The 15,744-nt window shown below is 41.3% G+C and overlaps 1 protein-coding gene across 3 annotated transcripts in view; it reads right to left on the bottom strand.

The window, feature by feature from the left end:
- Window positions 1-14,118, bottom strand: part of LOC117472852 (NLR family CARD domain-containing protein 3-like) — a 43,128-nt gene extending 29,010 nt beyond the window's left edge. The window contains exons 1-3 of one of the 3 annotated variants that reach the window (XM_034118291.1): window positions 13,731-14,118; window positions 9,374-9,470; window positions 6,744-6,878 (exon numbers count right to left, since the gene is read on the bottom strand). The gene's annotated coding sequence lies outside the window, so the exon portion shown is untranslated. The remainder of the gene's footprint in view (window positions 1-6,743; window positions 6,879-9,373; window positions 9,471-13,730) is intronic. The other 2 variants (XM_034118283.1, XM_034118299.1) reach the window with 2 other exon arrangements.
- Window positions 14,119-15,744: the final 1,626 nt, after the last annotated feature.

Below are 15,744 nucleotides of genomic sequence, written 5' to 3'. Positions count from 1 at the left end.
AGCGTAGCAACGAAGAGATTACTTTTTTGCAAAACCAGCAGGACTACAAAAAAATAAAAGACCACAACAACAAGAGTGGTAACGGTCGGAAGACCAGCAAGTGGTACGATCGTTTGGATGCTTTGCTTGGCCACAGACCCACATTCTCCGGCACCGCAAAGACCATCGCTTCTAGCACGATGGGGTGGGAGGATGCAATGGCGGTGGAATTGTCCAAGGACGACGACGAATTACGTAAAATATACTACATGCACTGCACTGTTTTAATCACATATGTACTTTTATGGCTCGGTAGATCGAGCTAGCCATGCTAGGCTGAATTGGCTAACAGCTAGCTAGCTATTCTCGGCCGCTATGTCATTTGCTTCACTAACTCATGGCACTAATCGAATGTAAAATATACTACATGCACTTTACTGTTTTAATCTGCACAATACTGGTCTCAGATGTACTTTTATTTGCTCGGTAGATTGAGTTAGCAATGCTAGGTTGAATTGGGTAACACTGTTAGCAGGCCGGAACATAGCTAGCTAATAACAGCTAGCTAGCTCACTAGCTATTCTTGGCCGCTATAAAAACGTTTTGACTTGTGAATAATGGCGCATTTCCACTACACGGTCGGCCTCGGCCACACTCGGTACGGCTCGGTACGGCTTGGCCGCGTTGGGCCTTAACAGGGCCGACTCACTTCATGCTGCGCTTCCATTACAGTTTAGGAACTGGGGTAGTTACTATAGTAACGCAGTGTAGGCGGAGCCGTGACGTCATCTTCAATGAGAAATCCAGAAACACAACACAGCCGTTAGCTGTGAGCACTCAGAGCTCACAGCTCCTTATATATGTTCAGAAACTCGACAAAAGTTAAACAAGTACACACCACAGACTGCCTGTGTCATGGTGAATACAGTCGCTGCTTTATTTATGTCTGTATAGGCCGTTGTTGTGAGTGTGGACGGTCGGGGCATATACTGCGTTAGCTTAGCCAATCTCCATCTAGAAAAACACGAATTTTAAAAGGTTTTTCGCCTGCCGTCTGTCTGCAGACTTGACAAAGCATTAATTCATGGTTTTTACTAACCGGTATCAGTATGTTGTTACTTCGGCATCATTTTGAAACGTGTATTACAATTAAATCACGGTCAAATATGTCCATCTTGTTGTAGTTCTAGCCCTCTTGCCAGCGCTCCTCTCTCTAGTTTAGCATACTCAGCCCGACTCAGCCCTGTTTGTTGGCCCCGATAGAACCACAATTTTCTAGGGCCAGAAAAGAGGGGAAAAAGTGGCCCCGCGCCGTGCCGCGCCGGAACGAGGCCTAGTGGAAGCACAACCAAAAAAGGGGACGGCACGACACGGCACGCTTAAAGCGAGCTACGCGCTGCAATGGAAATGCGCCATAAGTGTGCCATGTTCTGTAATTTGCTTCACTAACTCATGGCACTAATCGTGTGTTTCAGGCAACGTGGCGTTTCCCCTGGAATTGGATATCAGTGAGCTTTCCCCTCCACATGACTTCCGTTAAGAAAGCTCTTAATCATTTTTTGACAAAATAAAATTCTAGCATACATCAAGCACAAAACAATAAATAAGGGCACTTTGAGCGTCAGCTATTTGATCTTATCTTATATTAGCTAGTAAAGACATTCCTAGTAAGTTGTAAAACTACTTGGCTTATTTCTCCTATTAGGAAAGAGGACACGGGATGACAGCTTCCTGGACACCATCACGGTGATGGATGACCGACGTGCCTTGGCCAGCAAGGAAAATGAGGACCGGCATGCCATGGCCAACAAGGAGATGCACGACGAACGGCTGCTGCATGCACACAAGGCCCAGGAATCGCAGGACCAGCTTCTAAAGGTGATGGCTGACTCGGCGGCGCGCCAGGTGGAGGTAGCGGCGCTCCAGGTGGAGGTGGCGGCGCTCCAGGTGGAGCAACAAAATAGCTTTCAGGCTGGGCTTCTGGGAGTGCTAAGCGAGCTGGTTAAATTCAACAGGCCTCCAATTAAAAAGAAAAGAAAAACTTGTCGTCGTTGATAAACTGTACAATGACTTGTTGGGAGGCGTGTGGCGCAGTGGCTGAGTGCGTTGGTGTTCGGATCAGGGGAGCACAGGTTCAAACCCCACTGCAGTCAGCATGTCGTTGTGTCCCTGGGCAAGACACTTCACCCCAAATTGCCTACATCTGGGACAGTATATTTTGTATTATTATAATATATATATATATATATATATATTATATGCCACTGTTATTAATACTGACACCTAACTTTGCACTAAGGTGTGTCTGCTGCTGAGCCTATTATTGTTATTTTATATATATATATATATTGCCACTGTTATTATATTGTTTTGATACTACTGACACTTATTGATCTGCTGCTGATAAATAAAAGAGAACCTACATGGCGATTAAACAGAAAATGTATCTTGCTTATTTCTCCTGACACTTTATCTTTATGGTGACCTGTGTAACATCCTATACATCACATGTAAGTGATTATTCTGATACCATCATGACACCATGAAACTGGCGAAGCTTTATTTATTGTGTCCCATTGTATTTCAAAATGGCGTCCATCAACACAAACACTATTTATAGAAAGATAAATGGTTAAGTTTGTAATTAACAGTGTTGTGAGTTCAATATTTTAATTAATTATAGTAAGGAAACATAGGAGTTCGTGAACTGAGTTCCTCTCAGGAGGATATATAATAAAGGTGTTAACTGCTGAGCCTATTTACTGTGCAATACTACAAACATGTTAGTGGTATTATTTCTTATCTAACTCTTTCCTATGGTCAGACAAATCAGAAGTCATTTAAACTTAATTTGAGATTTTGTTCTTTTTGTTTCTCAATTGATTTTCCAGAATATGCACCACCTAGGCACAGACTTTATATCACAAATAAATGAATGACATGTACTACAGTAATTGATATTGCCTACTCAGATATAAATGTGTATAAAATGAAATCAATTCAAAGTTTCTTGCTGCTTTTAATGCAATTCATGGCTGCAGGGCACACGTCCAAAATCCTTATTCTACAATCATTTAATCAAGACACTTGTGTATATTTTACTTTAATTTGTAATAAACAAAAAAATATGAATGGTTGTCATCATTGCTCATTATTACTTAGCTATTTTAAAGTACTTAAAAACTATTATAAATATTGAAAAGTCATGACTGATGAAGTGCATTGTTCTGCTGACAGTATTTCTACTCAGTATTTCACCTGTATGGTGCGGTTCTGGGCGACAACACACAGTGAAGATGATCTGCTGCACGTACGTAGTTCTTCAGGTGTGTATGCTTAACATGTATGTATTTATCACAGTAAAGATGGTATCCAAAAGCTTTTTAAAGAGCCTTCAACCTCATCCCATTGTCTTTAACACACATTCAACATAATAATATACTCATTAATATACAAATATACAGTATGAGTACTGTTTTGATACTGACATTTTATCTTTGCACTAAGGTGTGTCTGCACTATTGTAATTTTGTCTGTTGACTGTGGTAAATAAAAGAGAGAACCAAAAGCACTGTACAAAAGATCAGCTTTATTGTCAATTTACAATTTCCATGCTGTTCAGATGCCTCATAAGGGCTGTGCGCGTGTCTTGCCCCACAGCCTCAACAATGTCTGGCGCTGGCCCATCAAGCTGGGTCACCGGTAAGGCAATCCATTCCTCCCTGTACTCATCACCACGACGCTCACACAGGTTATGCAATACGCAACATGCTGCCACCTGGATTTTGATATTGTCCATGTTGCAGTGGTTTCGCTTCATCAAGCAACGCATATCTGGAACACATACAAAGACACAAATTAGCCCTACATAACTCCATAAATCCTACATTAGATAGTATTAATGTGATTTACTGAACGTACCATTGCTGTTTTTTGGGCGTGATAACGGTCATCATCCTCAGCTGTCCTACGACGAAACATGTCCATAGCGTGTTCTTGTCGCCGTCCAGTCCTTTTGTTAAGGCTTCTTAACCGCCTTCGCCTCCGACTCAGCATTGCTATTGCATTTGAATGGTCGATCTGTATTTGTGGCTGAGTTATTGGCTTAAATAACTCCATTACGAAGCTGTATAACACGAGCACCAAAACCACAACTTCAGTCAACTCCATACCGTGTCTGAGGTCGGAAGGTAAACAGAAGCATACAGCGGAAGCGGAAGTTTTTTTTCTTCTTCTCTCGGTTTTTTGGCGGATTGCAACTTTAAGGTGCATACCGCCACCTACTGTACTCGCCGTGAAGTTGTTTGCGGCCTGCCAGTAAACCCAAAGCAGAAGAAGAAGTGACGTCAGCGGCTCATTTGCCTAATCCACCCCCAGGAACTCATTTTGGTGTGAACGCGATCTGCTTTAGTTCATGAGAACTAAAAGAACTCTCATGAACTAAAGTTCTCATGAACTACTGTGGGAAAAGTACTTGGAGTGAACGCGCCTATTAACCCTTGTATGGTGTTCGGGTCTGTGGGACCCGTTTTATTATTTAGCTAAAGAAAAATGATATGACATAAATTAAAAGCATTGTAATAAATCTTCAGTGTCTGACATCAGTTTGAAGCTCTGCTGTGTTCTCCTTGTGGTTCAGTTCTTTGCTTCAAGAACTCCTTTACAATGTGCAGCAAATAAAATGCAGCTGAGAATGATGTAGAAATAATAAAGTTTTAAAAGCAAACAACAAAAATAACTTGAATTCATACCTTGGTCCATCACTATGCTCTCCATCTTTAAACGTTAGAGGGTTAGGCATAGACCGGTCACTCTTCATGGACAAACAGCTGGGTCCAGGTCCAGGAGAGTCTGCCTCATGGTGGATCCTGATAGAATCAAAAACATGATGAATGCAAAGGTTCACTGAAACTCTGCTGAACATGAAGCTGACTTTTGAATATGTTAATACTGATAAGATAAATAATAACTTAGGATCAGTGGTTTCCATCTTGCAGGTTGTCAGGCTCAAACGTCCTCTGTAGATTCCTGGTGGATCTGTTGTGGTGTCGTACCTAAACACAAACACAACAACATGCTCATTACTGCTCCTTCCTCTCTGTCACACACTGGATCTGGGAATGAACAAGAAGGGAGTCTGTGTGAGCTTATACTAAATCAAACACAATGTATTTATCTATGGAGATTTACAATGAAGTGTGTTTATCAGCAATATCAAGAATGAGAGAAGTTAATGGACGAGCGGCATATCTGCTGTGGAGGTAAGGGTTAGGGTTAGGGTTAGGGTTAGGGTTAGGAAATGACATACTTTTTATTGTTCCTCTTCATAAGTTCTGCCACTGCAGTTACAAAGTTTGTTCTCTTGCATGCAATAGGCATTCACTTGGGATATACTACTTCTTCATAACATTGCACCTTCACCCACTTTTTTTATCCACCGCAAAGGATTGTGGGTCAGAATAGCCAGAAAAGCATGCTGGTTTACAAACTACAAAATGCAACCAGCTGCAGTTGAACATCCTGCAACCCAGTCTCACGGCATTTCGTGTTATTAGTCACGAAATTAATTTAATCTATTGATTCGTGTTCACCAACACGATTTTAAAAGCAATGTATTTCTATTGGTAGTATGTTTCGTGCCTGCAACACGTCTTTTTGTCCGGTCGGGTCTTGGAAGACCAGAAGCTGTGTGGTTCATAAAAACATGTTCTTACTCAATATCTTACCATAAGCCTAACCCTATCCCTTTTATTTTAAATTGTATAATGTCTGAGTTTTTTTGCCGTCAGTGAGGAAAAGAAATGTCTCAGAGCCTCAGAATACTGACATCTGTATTTTATGTCAATTTTTTTTCCTTCTAATTTGTTATTATTTGGTGCAGGCACGAAACATACTACTAATATAAATACATTGCTTCTAAAATCGTTCTGTGTCAGAATACTGAAATCTGTATTTTTTTAAATGTCTTTTTTCTTCTAATTTGTTATTATTTACATTGCTTTTAAAATCGTTCTGTGTGACACGAAAAAAATGGCGAAATCGTGTTGGTGAACACGAATCAATAGATTAATTTTGTGACTATAACACGAAATGCCGTGAGACTGTGTTGGGTATTCTGGAGTCCTGGACAGGATGCAGGGACCCCAACACGTGCTGCACAGCCCCCAGATTCACACATATAGGTGTTAGATTGTCACAATGTGTTGAAGTGCACCCACAATGAGCTGACTTGGATAGGAGAGGATTTCAGATACAAAGCTAACATGAGACTCCACTGGAGCGTCTCTGTATGCAGTATCATTAAAGACATGAAGACCCTCTACCCACAGTGACTGTGAAGAGACCTCAAAGGATGTTTTATAACCTGCCTGGTGTGTGTACGCTTCAGAGATAAAGAAATAAAAACACCTCAGTCACGTTGATCCGAGCCGTCAGTCCGGTTCTTACATTTCCTCCCAGCACTAAGGATGCTTACTCAGATTACAATCAAACTGCTGCCAAAAACTGTCACCTTCACAAGGAAGTCTTTCTTGAAAAACATTCTCCACAATACTTTAGAATAGATATTTAGCAGCAAGAAACATTTAAACGGTGATACAGAACAAGTGATCCTGATGATCAAACATTTACAGGTTCCTCTGGTAGGATTCTCACCTGATGAACTGAGTTTTAGGAAAGAAAAACACTTTGTCAGGTTAGGTTACTTCTTTGATGGAATTATCCAATTATCCAATTTCCAAAAAGCATTTAAATCATATTCTTACCTTCTGAATGTCCTTCAGGTCAATTGAAACACCTTCATGCTTCATGTATCACTGCTCATCTCATCCTCATCAGTCCTGTGTCTGCCTGCATCTGATCTGAGGACGCCGTCACACCCTCATAACTTCAGAAGAAACCTGTCCAACAAGCACAAGTAACCAGTCAATTTGAGAGAGGATGTAGTTATGCTAGCTGTCCACTAGATGTTGGTAACTGATCATCTAATGCTGGGGGGTCAAACTCAAATACACAGTGGGCCAAAATTAAAAAATGGGTACTAGTCGAGGGCCGGACTGGTTCAATGTTTATTGCAAAACGTATTGAAATGAACTTATTGCACATATTAAACCTGGAACTAACAAAGCTTAAATGATTGCCAATAAAAACAACATGAAACATTAAATAATCAGTTGCATTCATTTCTTATGGCTCCATCTGCAGCTTCTCCAGAGTCATTTCTTATGAGTACATTTCTCCACAGGCCAACAACAGCTTCAACAAAACTATTTCCCTCAAAGAAGAAACCAAACATGCCCTGCTGTCGCAAGAGAAAAAGTGCAGAAGGAAACATCCATGTGAACTCAGTGTGCTGCTCTGTGATGCTAGCTCAGATACTTGGCATCTCATCTTGGGTGCAAGTTCATCAATGTTTGGGCTCAGGCTCTGAGCTGAGGAAACCCTCAGGATTGAGTGAAGGTGTGCGTGCAATATACCGGCGGGCCAGATCTAATAGTAATTAGAAATTATCCTGCGGACCGAAATTAAATCCACCAAGGGCCTGATTTGGCCCCCGGGCCTTGAGTTTGACACATGTGATCTAATGGCACTCAGCACTAATTTACAAATGTTCACTCTGACAGTTGATGTGATCTCATTAGCATCCTAGTGTAGCTGTGATGAAGAGTTTCCACAGACGTACAGTATTGACTGATCTCTGTCCTCTCTGCGGACGCCTGGAGACACAGATATGTTCTTTTATTAGGATTCTTTCCAGGTTAAAGTCAAGACAAGTGTAACTATGGATCCTACACCAATAACACAATTAATCAATGTTATTTATAATCACACTTTTCATTTTAATAAACAAAACTCAAAGTGCTACAGAGTAAACAAATCTGAATAAAAACATTTTAAACATTTAGACAAGACAACAAGAGGATGATTAAAGTTCTAGCAAAAGGCTTTGTTAGGCCTTACAAGTACATAAGCTTCAAATAAGATAAACCATTTTGAGTGATACAAATACAAATGCATTTCTTTGTTGTTATTTTTGATTGGTCAAGTTGGAAATTACAATTTTAAGTATTTATTTATGGACACATTTTTTTTGGATGAAGTTTTCGTGAACATATTTGATTACACACATTGTTCTACAACGATTTGTGACTTACATCTTCTGATATTCACGCTTAAACACTATCAGTTAAACTGTCAAAAACACAAGACATCAAATGATAATAAACAACAGGACTGATCACCGTGGAATTCCCCTGGAAACCAACGTCAGAAAGAACAACAGAGCCGACTGAGCCGCCTGCAGCGTCTTGGCCAAATAGTTGTGTCGCTCACACATTGCAGTGACAACAGCAAGTTATCAAGTACTTTCTGCTCATACCGTCAGATGATATAACTGGCCTTTTTGAATGGCCACGTTAAATACTGGATTCTGATTGGTGGGTCTGTTATCTCTGTATAGTAGTTAGTTGCTCAGGATGCTCTGATCAAGGGACCCTGTGCTGTCATATCGATCCGGTCAGTTTAACTTAGTTTATAGACATTTGAACTGTCAGAAAACACCATGGAATACTTTGAGAATATGATATTTTAAAGTAAATGAACAGAGAAGAAGAACACTAGTGTTTAAAGGGAATGGGCTCTGGCTGTATTTAGAGACTGGTTGATGGGAAATACAGTTTAAACAGACTTGGACAGTTACTGAAAACCTGGATCAGTGCTGCTGTCATTTGAAGTTACGATGCTGCAGTTCAGACGCTGATACTAGAACAGAAGACGGACCCCTCCTCTAACATATCTCATGCTATCACAAACATCCCATCAGAAAACTCAATGCTCCATCAAACAGTTTCAGATACAAAGTCCAGCTAACATGAGACTCCACTGGAGGGTCTTTGACTGCAGTATAAGTAAAGACATGAAGACCCTAAACACGCAGTGAATGTGAAGAGACCACAAAGAGGTTTAACATCATTCCTGGTATGTTTACTCTTCAAAGATTAAAATAAATAAAGCACCTCAGTCACGTGGATCCAGGTTAGACACTCCCTCACAGCACTGATGATCTCAGATTACAATCAACCTGCTGCCAACAACTGGCACCATTACAAGGAAGTCTTTCTAAAATCATTCTTTAACTCAGAGGGACATTCTCCACAATACTTTATAGATATATAGAATCAGCATCAAGAAACATCAGTCCTGTCCAGCTAAACAGTGATACAGAACAATGTGATCAAAGTGATCCTGATGATCAAACCTCTACAGATTCCTCTGGTAGGATTCTCATCAATGAACTGAGTGTTAGTCAACACAACTCTGTGGTTAGCTTAGGTAACTACTTGGTTGTTTTTATCCCCAAATGTATAATCCCACATTTTGAAAATCATATTCTCACCTGTTGAATTCCCTTCAGGTCAATGTAGACGCCTGCATGTGTGGAAGAAACTCTGCTCATGTCATCCTCTTCAGTCCTGTGTCTGCGTGCATCTGATCTGAGGACGCAGACACTCCCTCATAACTTCAGAGTGTAACAACACATCAGAGTCACGTGAGAACAGGTCCAACAAGAGCAAGAAACCAGTGAGAGGTGATGTAGTTCTACTAGCTGTCCACTAGATGGGGCTAACTGACAATCTAATGAAACACAGTCAGCAGTGACATTGAGATGTGATGAAGCAGCCGTGTTGATCATGTGTGTATCTGTCTGATTAGAACATATAGGATTCTTTTAAACACACCTGCTAGCAAATACATCAGCAACAATAAATAGCTCTAACACCATTTACGACTCATTTAGGTTAGGACATGTTACTGCTACCTGTTGGGAGAAATAGCTTGTGAAAGAAGAACAGATGGTGAACTTGAAATGCTCACTCAGCATGATAACATGTTCCATTACACTCCACTCTTCTGATCATATCACATATTGATCACAAATATAGAAGTACTACATTTTATCGTTGGCATCAAAATTCACAAGGATTCAATTGAATACATCTCAGTGTATGAGAGAAGACAAAAAACATTATGCTATATTGCAGTCACTGGGATATATGAGCAAGCTATGTGAAGGAAATAAAACAAAACAAAATATATTTACGCAGATGAATCATCATCAAAGTCAGAACTGTAAGAGGATGAGGAGTAGAAAATGTCAGCTTCAGTCTTCAGAGGTTGATAGGCTAACATAGGTTTGATACTGATTTGTCGATAGTTTTCATAACAAGTCCTCTAACACAGGGAATAACACAACAGCCACTTAGAGCCAAAAGTCCTATGACAGTGATTAGAGAGGTGAGAATAGCTCAAATCACCGCTTTCCATTTAGCATGCCATCAAACCAGCCTGTGAGTGAAGTGTCTAGCCAGAGTGTTCAGCTAACTCTTCTCTGAGTGACTGAAGCCCTGCTGAAGCTTTAGTGACAGATCCATCTAACAGTGTTGTTAGGGATAAATGTACAGCAAGCATCACGGACAGATCACAAACACCTCCTTCCTCAGCAGGAGCATGTCTAATGCCATTCTGTTCTGCGGGAGGTAGCATCGAACTGATCAGCTGATCCTTTAATAGCATCATGAGTTTAATTAACGATTGCTGATTGTTATAAATATAATTTATCATATCAACATTTGTATTAATAGTTACCCAAAAGAAGAGTGATTAGAGTCTCGCCAATATCTGATGTCTAGCTTTAACCTCCTCTGGCACTCCCCGAGGAACGCCTATGCATGCATGTAATCTCTGTCGTCGAAAGAGGTCAACGGTGCATCCCTTTTCTCTCTGGAGGGTTTGAAATTCGGATCTTTAATTGTACCTGAGGTCCTCTGAGCAAGGCCTCCTAAGGGTCCGTCCGAGGTGTTAAGGCTTCAAGAATACTTCTGTGTAACAAAAACTCAGGAACTTAGTACTTTTTGGAGCGTCACAGATGCCTCCGTTTATTTATCATCGAGTCACACCCCACTCTTCCTCTCACCCCTCCAGGACAGACTGCGCATGCTCACAACACATGACCTCTCAACCCAATGCTTACATGCGTCCCCCCTTACTGAAAGAAATGTCCCCATTTCCACCCACATGGTGAGAACACAACAAACATAAAAAAACAAAAATACAATACAACCACGAAAAAACCCAAAAACATAACAAACTACACACCACCCCGCAGAATAATACATGCAGGCATGACGTACATTTGAAGAAAAAAAATCTTTGAATAAAAACAATGACAAACAAAACACATCCACAGCCCAAATAAAACATCAAACGGCTTGTTCGAGCTCAGGGGAATCACCAGCCCCAGAACCCGGCCCAAGATCACAGCCACTTTCCCCATCGGAAAACCTCAAGCGTCCAGAGCTCTGTGGGGAGACTGCATCTTGCAACGGAAGAGGCTGAGAAAGGTGTAAGAGAGACCTTGATGGTCCCTCCAAGGGAAAGGCTACCGGCAGGTTGTATCGCCGTAGTCTGTCGTAATGGACAGTTTGGAGAGAGGCTTCATCCCCAAACGGGCTACTTAGTTGGTACGTGACCCCCACTTCATCACCCCTATCCATTCGCCTCTGCACCAGATAAGGCCCCTTCCAGTGGGGAGCCAGTTTACGGCGGCTCTCAGTGGGATCATTTAACCACACCAAATCCCCGACTTCATACGGGTCGTGCCTCACTCTGGCGTCATAGTACGACTTCTGTTTGCTGCTTGCAGCAAAATTGTTATCCCTTGTCTGATCAAACGCCGTGTCCAAGCGTCTGAGAAGGGAACCAGCAAAGTCTTCCCGGGGACCCTGCACCAGATCATCCCGCTTTGGACCCAGTAAAACATCCACAGGAGTCCTGGCCTCCCTGCCATGCGTGAGAAAATACGGCATGAAGCCTGTGCTGGAATGTACACTGGTATTGTACGCAAATGCGACCTGTGACAGAAAAGAGTCCCACTCCCCCTCACATGATAGAAGAGATTTCGCCAACTGATCGATAAGTGTCCTATTAAACCTCTCTACCATGCCATCAGACTTCGGATTGTAAGGCGTGGTGTGCGTCTTCTTCACACCTAACACGCCGCACAAATGCCTCACAACAACATCTGATTCGAACTGTCTGCCCATATCAGTGTGCAGAGTTTCCATTACCCTATGCTCCAAGATGTAGTTCTGGAAGAGACACTCCGCGACCGTCGGGGCTTTTTGATCGGGGATGGCATACAGATTTACAAATTTTGTGAAATAGTCCTCAACAACCAACACATACCGGTTGCCTTTTGATGTGACCGGCAACTCCAGTATGTCAGCCGCCACACGCTGGAAAGGTCTAACTGCATGTGAAGTTCTCATGGGGGCATGGTGTTTAGGCACCGGGGACTTCCTTCTAAGTATTTATTTATGAACAAATTATATTTGGATTAAGTTTTAGTTTGACACATGTGCTCTACACTCTGTTATACCTATTTTTAAGTGTAGTATGTTGGACTTTTCTACTGTTCTTGTTTCCCTAAAAGGTGGAGTCTCTAACTGAAGGATGTGCACAGGTCTATGCAAATGCTATGATTAAAAAGGCGTCAAAAACACAAGACATCAAATGATAATAAACAACAGGACTGATCACCGTGGAATTCCCCTGGAAACCAACGTCAGAAACAACAACAGAGCCGACTGAGCCGCCTGCAGCGTCTTGGCCAAATAGTTGTGTCGCTCACACATTGCAGTGACAACAGCAAGTTATCAAGTACTTTCTGCTCATACCGTCAGATGATATAACTGGCCTTTTTGAATGGCCACGTTAAATACTGGATTCTGATTGGTGGGTCTGTTATCTCTGTTTAGTAGTTAGTTGCTAAGGATGCTCTGATCAAGGGACCCTGTGCTGTCATATCGATCCGGTCAGTTTAACTTAGTTTAAAGACATTTGAACTGTCAGAAAACACCATGGAATACTTTGAGAATATGATATTTTAAAGTAAATAAACAGAGAAGAAGAACACTAGTGTTTAAAGGGAATGGGCTCTGGCTGTATTTAGAGACTGGTTGATGGGAAATACAGTTTAAACAGACTTGGAGAGTTACTGAAAACCTGGATCAGTGCTGCCGTCATTTGAAGTTACGATGCTGCAGTTCAGACGCTGATACTAGAACAGAAGACGGACCCCTCCTCTAACATATCTCATGCTATCACAAACATCCCATCAGAAAACTCAATGCTCCATCAAACAGTTTCAGATACAAAGTCCAGCTGACATGAGACTCCTCTGGAGGGTCTCTGACTGCAGTATCAGTAAAGACATGAAGACCCTAAACACGCAGTGAATGTGAAGAGACCACAAAGAGGTTTAACATCATTCCTGGTATGTTTACTCTTCAAAGATTAAAATAAATAAAGCACCTCAGTCACGTGGATCCGGGTTAGACACTCCCTCACAGCACTGATGATCTCAGATTACAATCAAACTGCTGCCAACAACTGGCACCATTACAAGGAAGTCTTTCTAAAATCATTCTTTAACTCCGAGGGACATTCTCCACAATACTTTATAGATATATAGAATCAGCATCAAGAAACATCAGTCCTGTCCAGCTAAACAGTGATACAGAACAATGTGATCAAAGTGATCCTGATGATCAAACCTCTACAGATTCCTCTGGTAGGATTCTCATCAATGAACTGAGTGTTAGTCAACACAACTCTGTGGTTAGCTTAGGTAACTACTTGGTTGTATTTATCCCCAAATGTATAATCCCACATTTTGAAAATCATATTCTCACCTGTTGAATTCCCTTCAGGTCAATGTAGACGCCTGCATGTGTGGAAGAAACTCTGCTCATGTCATCCTCATCAGTCCTGTGTCTGCGTGCATCTGATCTGAGGACGCAGACACTCCCTCATAACTTCAGAGTGTAACAACACATCAGAGTCACGTGAGAACAGGTCCAACAAGAGCAAGAAACCAGTGAGAGGTGATGTAGTTCTACTAGCTGTCCACTAGATGGGGCTAACTGACAATCTAATGAAACACAGTCAGCAGTGACATTGAGATGTGATGAAGCAGCCGTGTTGATCATGTGTGTATCTGTCTGATTAGAAACATATAGGATTCTTTTAAACACACCTGCTAGCAAATACATCAGCAACAATAAATAGCTCTAACACCATTTACGACTCATTCAGGTTAGGACATGTTACTGCTACCTGTTGGGAGAAATAGCTTGTGAAAGAAGAACAGATGGTGAACCTGAAATGCTCACTCAGCATGATAACATGTTCCATTACACTCCACTCTTCTGATCATATCACATATTGATCACAAATATAGAAGTACTACATTTTATCGTTGGCATCAAAATTCACAAGGATTCAATTGAATACATCTCAGTGTATGAGAGAAGACAAAAAACATTATGCTATATTGCAGTCACTGGGATATATGAGCAAGCTACAGTATGTGAAGGAAATAAAACAAAACAAAATATATTTACGCAGATGAATCATCATCAAAGTCAGAACTGTAACAGGATGAGGAGTAGAAAATGTCAGCTTCAGTCTTCAGAGGTTGATAGGCTAACAAAGTGTTTGATACTGACTTGTCAATAGCTTTCATAACAAGTCCTCTAACACAGGGAATAATGCAACAGCCACTCAGAGCCAAAAGTCCTGTGACAGTGATTAGAGAGGTGAGAATAGCTAAAGTCACCACTTTCCATTTAGCATGCCATCAAACCAGCCTGTGAGTGAAGTGTCTAGCCAGAGTGTTCAGCTAACTCTTCTCTGAGTGACTGAAGCCCTGCTAAAGCTTTAGTGACAGATCCATCTAACAGTGTAGCAGCCTGAGCTTCTTGACATTCCAGGTTTGTGGCTACGCTGGTTTCATGTCACTCCGATGTGTTTGTACCTGCTGATCTGAAAGGTTTTGTCAGTCAGCACCATCTAGTGGAGAGCTAGTAGAACTTCATCACCTCCATCACCTCTCACCTTGACTGGTTCTTCTTCCCGTTGGACCTGTTCTCACGTCACTCTGATGTGTTTGTATACTCTGAAGTTATGAGGGAGTGACGGCGTCCTCAGATCAGATGCAGACAGACACAGGACTGAAGAGGAAGAGATGAGCAGAGTTTCCTCCACACGCAGGCGTCTAAATTAACCTGAAGGGAATTCAGCAGGTGAGAATATCATTTAGATACTTTTGTAAATTTGTAAGTTTGTTAGGTACATTATTATACATTTGGGGATAGATACAACCAATAAATTACTTGACCTAATTACACTTAATCTGTAAATGTTTGATCATCAGGATCACTCTGATCACATCGTGCTGTATCAATGTTTAACTGGTCAGAACAAATGTGTCTTGGTGCTGATTCTATAAATCTATTCCAAAGTAGAGAATTATTCTCAGAATTAAAGACGAATGATTTCAGAAAGACTTCCTTGTAATGGCGACAGTTCTTGGCAGAAGTTTGATTGTAATCTGAGTTCATATCTTCAGTGAAAAAAGCAGGGAGTTTCTGATGCGGTCTAAAAACTCAGATCAACATGACTGACATGTTTGTTTGTTTTTAATGTTTGAACATTGAAACATAGCAGACGTGATATAATACCTGTGTTTACGGTCTTTCTGTCTTTACTGATACTGCAGTCAGAGACGCTCCAGTGGAGTCTCATGTTTGCTGGACTTTGTATTTAAAACTGTTTGATGGAGCATTGACTTTGCTGATGGGATGTTTGTGATAGCATAAGATGTGTATATGTAGGGGTCCGTCGTTCTGTTCTATTATCAGCGTC

This window comes from Trematomus bernacchii, unplaced genomic scaffold (assembly GCF_902827165.1).
Source record: "Trematomus bernacchii unplaced genomic scaffold, fTreBer1.1, whole genome shotgun sequence".
Taxonomy (NCBI): domain Eukaryota; kingdom Metazoa; phylum Chordata; class Actinopteri; order Perciformes; family Nototheniidae; genus Trematomus; species Trematomus bernacchii.
This window is presented reverse-complemented; position numbering and strand designations above follow the sequence as displayed.